The sequence below is a fragment of the Calliopsis andreniformis genome, unplaced genomic scaffold (assembly GCF_051401765.1).
Source record: "Calliopsis andreniformis isolate RMS-2024a unplaced genomic scaffold, iyCalAndr_principal scaffold0033, whole genome shotgun sequence".
Taxonomy (NCBI): Eukaryota; Metazoa; Arthropoda; class Insecta; order Hymenoptera; family Andrenidae; genus Calliopsis; species Calliopsis andreniformis.
The window spans coordinates 6,215,123-6,224,250 of NW_027480442.1; positions in this window are offsets into that span (position 1 = coordinate 6,215,123).

The following is a 9,128-nucleotide window of genomic DNA, read 5'->3' on the forward strand; positions in this document are numbered from 1 at the left end:
GCAGCTTTTCCATCGTATAAAAGGAATAATTGCAAACAGTGTGAAAGTAATGGTCATTTCTACGTTCCGGGCAACCTAGGCTTCACTCTACGGCGTTATTCCACCATATCGAATAGTTAGGGCCTAAGAAGTCAACACCAGAAGAATAAAATACAAAACAAATACAACAGCCTTTACACCGTATAAAACGAATAATTGCAACCCGTGTGAAGGTTATGGTCATATCTACGTTCCGGGCAACCTAGGCTTCACTGTCGGGCGTTGCTACACCAGATCGAAGAGTTAGGGCCTAAGAAGTCAACGCCCGAAGCATAAAATACAATAGAAATACAACAGTTTTTCCATCGTATAAAACGAATAATTGCAACCATTATGAAACTTATGGTAATTTCTACCTTCCGGGCAACCTAGGCTTCACTCTAGGGCGTTGCTCCACCAGATCGAATAGTTAGGTCCTTAGAAGTCAACGCCAGAAGCATAAAATACGATATAAATACAGCAGCTTTTCCATCGTATAAAAGGAATAATTGCAAACAGTGTGAAAGTAATGGTCATTTCTACGTTCCGGGCAACCTAGGCTTCACTCTACGGCGTTATTCCACCATATCGAATAGTTGGGGCCTAAGAAGTCAACACCAGAAGAATAAAATACAAAATAAATACAACAGCCTTTACACCGTATAAAACGAATAATTGCAACCTGTGTGAAGGTTATGGTCATATCTAACGTTCCGGGCAACCTAGGCTTCACTGTAGGGCGTTGCTCCACCAGATCGAAGTGTTAGGGCCTAAGAAGTCAACGCCCGAAGCATAAAATACAATAGAGATACAACAGTTTTTCCATCGTATAAAACGAATAATTGCAACCATTTTGAAACTTATGGTAATTTCTACCTTCCGGGCAACCTAGGCTTCACCCTAGGACGTTGTTCCACCAGATCGAATAGTTAGGGCCTAAGAAGTGAACGCCAGAAGCATAAAATGCAATAAAAATACAACAGTTTTTCCATCGTATAACAGGATTAATTGCAACCAGTTTGAAAGTGATGGTCATTTCTACGTTCCGGGAAACCTAGGCTTCACTCTAGGGCGTTGCTCCACTAGATCGAATAGCTAGGGCCTTAGAAGTCAACGCCAGAAGCATAAAATACGATATAAATACAACAGCTTTTCCATCGTATAAAAGGAATAATTGCAAACAGTGTGAAAGTAATGGTCATTTCTACGTTCCGGGCAACCAAGGCTTCACTGTAGGGCGTTGCTCCACCAGATCGAGGTGTCAGGGCCTAAGAAGTCAACGCCCGAAGCATAAAATACAATAGAGATACAACAGTTTTTCCATCGTATGAAACGAATAATTGCAACCATTATGAAACTTATGGTAATTTCTACGTTCCGGGCAACCTAGGCTTCACCCTAGGGCGTTGTTCCACCAGATCGAATAGTTAGGTCCTTAGAAGTCAACGCCCGAAGCATAAAATGCAATAAAAATACAACAGTTTTTCCATCGTATAACAGGATTAATTGCAACCAGTTTGAAAGTGATGGTCATTTCTACGTTCCGGGAAACCTAGGCTTCACTCTAGGGCGTTGCTCCACTAGATCGAATAGCTAGGGCCTTAGAAGTCAACGCCAGAAGCATAAAATACGATATAAATACAACAATTTTTCCATCGTATAAAACGAATAATTGCAGCCAGTGTGAAAGTTATGGTCATTTCTACATTCCGAGCAACCTAGGCTTCACTCTAGGGCGTTGCTGCAACAGATTGAATAGTTAGGGCCTTAGAAGTCAACGCCCGAAGCATAATATGCAATAAAAATTCAACAGTTTTTCCATCGTATAACAGGATTAATTGCAACCAGTTTGAAAGTGATGGTCATTTCTACGTTCCGGGCAACCTAGGCTTCACTCTAGGGCGTTGCTACACCAGATCGAATAGTTAGGGCCTATGAAGTCAACGCCAGAAGCATAAAATACAATATAAATACAACAGTTTTTAAATTGTATAAAACGATAATTGCTACCAGTGTAAAAGTTATGGTCATTTCCATGTTCCGGGCAACCTAGGCTTCACCCTAGGGCGTTGTTCCACCAGGTCGAATAGTTAGGGCCTAAGAAGTAAACGCCAGAAGCATAAAATACAATATAAATACAACAGTTTTTCCATCGTATAAAACGAATAATTGCAACCAGTGTGAAAGTTATGGTCATTTCTACATTCCGAGCAACCTAGGCTTCACTCTAGGGCGTTGCTCCAACAGATTGAATAGTTAGGGCCTTAGAAGTCAACGACCGAAGCATAAAATGCAACAAAAATACAACGGTTTTTCCATCGTATAACAGGATTAATTGCAACCAGTTTGAAAGTGATGGTCATTTCTACGTTCCGGGAAACCTAGGCTTCACTCTTGGGCGTTGCTCCACTAGATCGAATAGCTAGGGCCTTAGAAGTCAACGGCAGAAGCAAAAAATACGATATAAGTACAACAGCTTTTCCATCGTATAAAAGGAATATTTGCAAACAGTGCGAAAGTAATGGTCATTTCTACGTTCCGGGCAACCTAGGCTTGACCCTAGGTCGTTGCTCCACCAGATGAAACAGTTAGGACCTTAGAAGTCAACGCCCGAAGCATAAAATACAAAATAAATAGAACAGTTTTTCCATTGTATAAAACGAATAATTGCTACCAGTGTAAAAGTTATAGTCATTTCTACGTTCCGGGCAACCTAGGCTTCACTCTAGGGCGTTGCTGCAACAGATTGAATAGTTAGGGCCTTAGAAGTCAACGCACGAAGCATAATATGCAATAAAAATTCAACAGTTTTTCCATCGTATAACAGGATTAATTGCAACCAGTTTGAAAGTGATGGTCATTTCTACGTTCCGGGCAACCTAGGCTTCACTCTAGGGCGTTGCTACACCAGATCAAACAGTTAGGGCCTTAGAAGTCAACGCCCGAAGCATAAAATACAAAATAAATAGAACAGTTTTTCCATTGTATGAAACGAATAATTGGTACCAGTGTAAAAGTTATGGTCATTTCTACGTTCCGGGCAACCTAGGCTTCACACTAGGGCGTTGTTCCACCAGATCGAATAGTTAGGGCCTAAAAAGTGAACGCCAGAAGCATAAAATACATTATAAATAGAACAGTTTTTCCATTGTATAAAACGAATAATTGCTACCAGTGTAAAAGTTATGGTCATTTCTACGTTCCGGGCAACCTAGGCTTCACCATAGGGCGTTGATCCACCAGATCGAATGGTTAGGGCCTAGGAAGTGAACGCTAGAAGCATTAAATACAATATAAATACAACAGTTTTTCCATCGTATAAAACGAATAATTGCAACCATTATGAAACTTATGGTAATTTCTACCTTCCGGGCAACCTAGGCTTCACCCTAGGACGTTGTTCCACCAGATCGAATAGTAAGGGCCTAAGAAGTGAACGCCGGAAGCATAAAATGCAATAAAAATACAACAGTTTTTCCATCGTATAACAGGATTAATTGCAACCAGTTTGAAAGTGATGGTCATTTCTACGTTCCGGGAAACCTAGGCTTCACTCTAGGACGTTGCTCCACCAGATCAAACAGTTATGGCCTTAGAAGTCAACGCCCGAAGCATAAAATACAAAATAAATAGAACAGTTTTTCCATTGTATAAAACGAATAATTGCTACCAGTGTAATAGTTATGGTCATTTCTACGTTCCGGGCAACCTAGGCTTCACTCTAGGGCGATGCTCCACCATATCGAATAGCTACGGCCTTAGAAGCCTACGCCTGAAGCATAAAATACAATAAAAATACAACGGTCTTTTCATCGTATAACAGGAATAATTGCAACAAGCGTGAAAGTAATCATCATTTCGGCGTTTCGGGCATCCTAGAATTAACTCTGAGGCATTGCACAAACCAGATCGAATAGTTAGGGCCTATGAAGTCAACGCAAGAAGCATAAAATACAATATAAATACAACAGTTTTTAAATTGTATAAAACGAATAATTGCTACCAGTGTAAAAGTTATGGTCATTTCTACGTTCCGGGCAACCTAGGCTTCACCCGAGGGCGTTGTTCCACCAGGTCGAATAGTTAGGGCCTAAGAAGTCAACGCCAGAAGCATAAAATACGATATAAATACAGCAGCTTTTCCATCGTATAAAAGGAATTATTGCAAACAGTGTGAAAGGAATGGTCATTTCTACGTTCCGGGCAACCTAGGCTTCACTCTACGGCGTTATTCCACCATATCGAATAGTTGGGGCCTAAGAAGTCAACACCAGAAGAATAAAATACAAAATAAATACAACAGCCTTTACACCGTATAAAACGAATAATTGCAACCTGTGTGAAGGTTATGGTCATATCTAACGTTCCGGGCAACCTAGGCTTCACTGTAGGGCGTTGCTCCACCAGATCGAAGTGTTAGGGCCTAAGAAGTCAACGCCCGAAGCATAAAATACAATAGAGATACAACAGTTTTTCCATCGTATAAAACGAATAATTGCAACCATTATGAAACTTATGGTAATTTCTACCTTCCGGGCAACCTAGGCTTCACCCTAGGACGTTGTTCCACCAGATCGAATAGTTAGGGCCTAAGAAGTGAACGCCAGAAGCATAAAATGCAATAAAAATACAACAGTTTTTCCATCGTATAACAGGATTAATTGCAACCAGTTTGAAAGTGATGGTCATTTCTACGTTCCGGGAAACCTAGGCTTCACTCTAGGGCGTTGCTCCACTAGATCGAATAGCTAGGGCCTTAGAAGTCAACGCCAGAAGCATAAAATACGATATAAATACAACAGCTTTTCCATCGTATAAAAGGAATAATTGCAAACAGTGTGAAAGTAATGGTCATTTCTACGTTCCGGGCAACCTAGGCTTCACTGTAGGGCGTTGCTCCACCAGATCGAAGTGTTAGGGCCTAAGAAGTCAACGCCCGAAGCATAAAATACAATAGAGATACAACAGTTTTTCCATCGTATAAAACGAATAATTGCAACCATTATGAAACTTATGGTAATTTCTACGTTCCGGGCAACCTAGGCTTCACCCTAGGGCGTTGTTCCACCAGATCGAATAGTTAGGGCCTACGAAGTGAACGCCAGAAGCATAAAATACAAAATAAATACAACCATTTTTCCATCGTATAAAACGAATAATTGCAGCCAGTGTGAAAGTTATGGTCATTTCTACATTCCGAGCAACCTAGGCTTCACTCTAGGGCGTTGCTGCAACAGATTGAATAGTTAGGGCCTTAGAAGTCAACGCCCGAAGCATAATATGCAATAAAAATTCAACAGTTTTTCCATCGTATAACAGGATTAATTGCAACCAGTTTGAAAGTGATGGTCATTTCTACGTTCCGGGCAACCTAGGCTTCACTCCAGGGCGTTGCTCCACCAGACCGAATAGTTACGGCCTAAGAAGTCAACGCCAGAAGCATAAAATACGATATAAATACAACAGCTTTTAAATTGTATAAAACGAATAATTGCTACCAGTGTAAAAGTTATGGTCATTTCCATGTTCCGGGCAACCTAGGCTTCACCCTTGGGCGTTCTTCCACCAGGTCGAATAGTTAGGGCCTAAGAAGTAAACGCCAGAAGCATAAAATACAATATAAATACAACAGTTTTTCCATCGTATAAAACGAATAATTGCAACCAGCGTGAAAGTTATGGTCATTTCTACATTCCAAGCAACCTAGGCTTCACTCTAGGGCGTTGCTCCAACAGATTGAATAGTTAGGGCCTTAGAAGTCAACGACCGAAGCATAAAATGCAACAAAAATACAACGGTTTTTCCATCGTATAACAGGATTAATTGCAACCAGTTTGAAAGTGATGGTCATTTCTACGTTCCGGGAAACCTAGGCTTCACTCTAGGGCGTTGCTCCACTAGATCGAATAGCTAGAGCCTTAGAAGTAAACGGCAGAAGCAAAAAATACGATATAAGTACAACAGCTTTTCCATCGTATAAAAGGAATATTTGCAAACAGTGCGAATGTAATGGTCATTTCTACGTACCGGGCAACCTAGGCTTCACCCTAGGGCGTTGCTCCACCAGATGAAACAGTTAGGACCTTAGAAGTCAACGCCCGAAGCATAAAATACAAAATAAATAGAACAGTTTTTCCATCGTATAAAACGAATATTTGCAAACAGTTTGAAAGTGGTGGTCATTTCTACGTTCCGGGCAACCTAGGCGTCACTCTAGGGCGTTGCTCCACTAGATCGAATAGCTAGGGCCTTAGAAGTCAACGCCAGAGTCATAAAATACAAAATAAAAAGAACAGTTTTTCCATTGTATAAAACGAATAATTGCTACCAGTGTAAATGTTATGGTCATTTCTACGTCCCGGGCAACCTAGGCTTCACCCTAGGGCGTTGTTCCACCAGATCGAATAGTTAGGGCCCAAGAAGTGAACGCCAGAAGCATAAAATACAATATAAATACAACAGTTTTTCCATCGTATAAAACGAATAATTGCAACCAGTGTGAAAGTTATGGTCATTTCTACATTCCGAGCAACCTAGGCTTCACTCTAGGGCGTTGCTCCACCAGATCGAATAGTTAGGTCCTTAGAAGTCAACGCCAGAAGCATAAAATACGATATAAATACAGCAGCTTTTCCATCGTATAAAAGGAATAATTGCAAACAGTGTGAAAGTAATGGTCATTTCTACGTTCCGGGCAACCTAGGCTTCACTCTACGGCGTTATTCCACCATATCGAATAGTTAGGGCCTAAGAAGTCAACACCAGAAGAATAAAATACAAAACAAATACAACAGCCTTTACACCGTATAAAACGAATAATTGCAACCCGTGTGAAGGTTATGGTCATATCTACGTTCCGGGCAACCTAGGCTTCACTGTCGGGCGTTGCTACACCAGATCGAAGAGTTAGGGCCTAAGAAGTCAACGCCCGAAGCATAAAATACAATAGAAGTACAACAGTTTTTCCATCGTATAAAACGAATAATTGCAACCATTATGAAACTTATGGTAATTTCTACCTTCCGGGCAACCTAGGCTTCACTCTAGGGCGTTGCTCCACCAGATCGAATAGTTAGGTCCTTAGAAGTCAACGCCAGAAGCATAAAATACGATATAAATACAGCAGCTTTTCCATCGTATAAAAGGAATAATTGCAAACAGTGTGAAAGTAATGGTCATTTCTACGTTCCGGGCAACCTAGGCTTCACTCTACGGCGTTATTCCACCATATCGAATAGTTGGGGCCTAAGAAGTCAACACCAGAAGAATAAAATACAAAATAAATACAACAGCCTTTACACCGTATAAAACGAATAATTGCAACCTGTGTGAAGGTTATGGTCATATCTAACGTTCCGGGCAACCTAGGCTTCACTGTAGGGCGTTGCTCCACCAGATCGAAGTGTTAGGGCCTAAGAAGTCAACGCCCGAAGCATAAAATACAATAGAGATACAACAGTTTTTCCATCGTATAAAACGAATAATTGCAACCATTATGAAACTTATGGTAATTTCTACCTTCCGGGCAACCTAGGCTTCACCCTAGGACGTTGTTCCACCAGATCGAATAGTTAGGGCCTAAGAAGTGAACGCCAGAAGCATAAAATGCAATAAAAATACAACAGTTTTTCCATCGTATAACAGGATTAATTGCAACCAGTTTGAAAGTGATGGTCATTTCTACGTTCCGGGAAACCTAGGCTTCACTCTAGGGCGTTGCTCCACTAGATCGAATAGCTAGGGCCTTAGAAGTCAACGCCAGAAGCATAAAATACGATATAAATACAACAGCTTTTCCATCGTATAAAAGGAATAATTGCAAACAGTGTGAAAGTAATGGTCATTTCTACGTTCCGGGCAACCTAGGCTTCACTGTAGGGCGTTGCTCCACCAGATCGAAGTGTTAGGGCCTAAGAAGTCAACGCCCGAAGCATAAAATACAATAGAGATACAACAGTTTTTCCATCGTATAAAACGAATAATTGCAACCATTATGAAACTTATGGTAATTTCTACGTTCCGGGCAACCTAGGCTTCACCCTAGGGCGTTGTTCCACCAGATCGAATAGTTAGGGCCTACGAAGTGAACGCCAGAAGCATAAAATACAATATAAATACAACAGTTTTTAAATTGTATAAAACGAATAATTGCTACCAGTGTAAAAGTTATGGTCATTTCTACGTACCGGGCAACCTAGGCTTCACCCTAGGGCGTTGTTCCACCAGGTCGAATAGTTAGGGCCTAAGAAGTAAACGCCAGAAGCATAAAATACAATATAAATACAACAGTTTTTCCATCGTATAAAACGAATAATTGCAACCAGCGTGAAAGTTATGGTCATTTCTACATTCCAAGCAACCTAGGCTTCACTCTAGGGCGTTGCTCCAACAGATTGAATAGTTAGGGCCTTAGAAGTCAACGACCGAAGCATAAAATGCAACAAAAATACAACGGTTTTTCCATCGTATAACAGGATTAATTGCAACCAGTTTGAAAGTGATGGTCATTTCTACGTTCCGGGAAACCTAGACTTCACTCTAGGGCGTTGCTCCACTAGATCGAATAGCTAGGGCCTTAGAAGTAAACGGCAGAAGCAAAAAATACGATATAAGTACAACAGCTTTTCCATCGTATAAAAGGAATATTTGCAAACAGTGCGAATGTAATGGTCATTTCTACGTGCCGGGCAACCTAGGCTTCACCCTAGGGCGTTGCTCCACCAGATGAAACAGTTAGGACCTTAGAAGTCAACGCCCGAAGCATAAAATACAAAATAAATAGAACAGTTTTTCCATTGTATAAAACGAATAATTGCAACCAGTGTAAAAGTTATAGTCATTTCTACGTTCCGGGCAACCTAGGCTTCACTCTAGGGCGTTGCTGCAACAGATGGAATAGTTAGGGCCTTAGAAGTCAACGCCCGAAGCATAATATGCAATAAAAATTCAACAGTTTTTCCATCGTATAACAGGATTAATTGCAACCAGTTTGAAAGTGATGGTCATTTCTACGTTCCGGGCAACCTAGGCTTCACTCTAGGGCGTTGCTACACCAGATCGAATAGTTAGGGCCTAAGAAGTGAACGCCAGAAGCATAAAATACATTATAA